The sequence below is a fragment of the Pteropus vampyrus genome, unplaced genomic scaffold, assembly GCF_000151845.1.
Source record: "Pteropus vampyrus isolate Shadow unplaced genomic scaffold, Pvam_2.0 Scaffold25584, whole genome shotgun sequence".
NCBI classification, from domain to species: domain Eukaryota; kingdom Metazoa; phylum Chordata; class Mammalia; order Chiroptera; family Pteropodidae; genus Pteropus; species Pteropus vampyrus.
The window spans coordinates 1-1837 of record NW_011914365.1 but is presented as its reverse complement, the minus strand read 5'-3'; the positions used below and the strand labels follow the sequence as shown (position 1 = coordinate 1837).

General features: G+C 33.0%; 1 pseudogene; it reads right to left on the bottom strand.

Moving 5' to 3' along the window:
* Nucleotides 1-602: 602 nt before the first annotated feature.
* LOC111735395 lies at nucleotides 603-721 on the bottom strand (annotated as a pseudogene).
* Between the last annotated feature and the right edge of the window lie 1116 nt (nucleotides 722-1837).

Below are 1837 nucleotides of genomic sequence, written 5' to 3'. Positions count from 1 at the left end.
GCCCTGTTTCCAGACAGAACACTCAGGTGAAAAAGAGAAACTCTAGCAGCTATATCTGCAGTCATAAGTGAGGAAACTGCAGAGGAAAAATAAAATCCTAAGAAGGTTGCTTCAGTGAATAACTGAGCATTAGAAATATAAACAGTAGTTTTTAATCTGGGATTCAAAATGCTGTTCAGTATCCATATACATGTAATTAATATCTTGAGCAATCAGAGAAATTAATATTACCTTTTATCTAAAATCAGTATTATATAACTTAGTAAGGCAGTAACTGCATAAAACTTGATTTTCGAGAAATAATACATTTAATATTACTTAATCTAATGAATATTTTCTAAGATCTAAGTGTGCCCTACACAGTACTAATGGGTTTTTTCCCAAAAAAAAAAAAATATTATGAATTATAAGTTAATATCGACTATGGACAACATAAATAAAATCTCTACTTCTTAACACTGGCTTCTTCAAAATACTTAACAGATAACACATTCAGTAGTAAAGTGATTTTTTTTCTTTTAGGCGAAGCAACCATTGGTTGACCCCACAGATTGCAAGGACCTTGTTAACTTACAATCCCTTATTTTTTATTTTATTTTTTAAGCCTACGGCACCTGGTCTTCCTAGGTGGTTTCCCATCTAAGTACTAACCAGGCCCGACCCTACTTAACTTCCGAGATCAGACTGGATCGGGCTTATTCGGGGTAGCATGGCTGTAGACTAGTAAAGTGATTTTTCGAATACCAGATGATCAAATAAATAATTTTCTGTTGTCCACGGCACCACTCTCCAGGCCCTACAGTTCCCTGATGGTGCCACAAGGAAGGAGTTAGTGAGAAAGTCCCACCACACACATTTTAGACAGGTCAGCCCTGCCTTTATTTTCAGTTTTATATTGACCTTCTGAAGAAACTTTCATTTATGAAAGTTTGAAAACCTCCGTGCTAGGCCAGTATTTTCCAGAAAATATTTTTTCTGGATTATGCATGAATATTCTGTGTAAGATTTGGGTGCCATGTAAAATTTGGATTCCACTGAAATTTTGCTAAGAACAAAGGTTCTGTTACTGCTAGAAAATAAGGTGGGACTGTTAAAAGCTATATGTCTAAACTGTAAGTTTCCTGAAGACCATTCTGTCTTGCTCACCATGGTATCACTAACACCTAGCCCATAACTGACAGGTGGGTGCTCACTAAATATTTAATGAACGAACAAAAAAGAAACAAATAAAATCTAAAATCACTGAACATAGACACAATGTTTTATAAGAGAATCAAGAACTAACAAAAGAAGGGGAAAATGCCATTTCGAGAACAATCTAAAATATAGTAACTTTAAAAACTGGTCATAAACAAACAAAAAAATGCCTTTAAGAAGCTATAAGCCCATATCAAAAATTGTCCAGAGCCAATATTTTTCCAAACAAAAAAAAAAATCTTACTTTATATGGAAATCTTCTAAAATATGTCCCTTCCAAATGATCATTTATTTAAAATCATAATTATAATAATTATACTATCCATGAATAAGATAAAGTAACATAGAGAGTTCAACTACAATTGGCTTACAGAGTTCTATCACAATTAGCTCCAACAAAGTATGGAAGCATTTTCAAGAAGATTCCTGTGATTAAAGTTTCATTTTCAAGGGGAAACTACCTATTCAGCTTTTTTACAATTCTAAACCTCTTTGAGAACTTTGGCTTTCAAAAGTGCACATTATAAAAAGCAAGCAAGCGACTCAAAGATAACTCAAGCAACATGCAAAACAAAAGTTACAAAGCTTTAAATTAAAAAATAATGATAAAAAAATAAATGGTCATATGTTTCTGTCAACA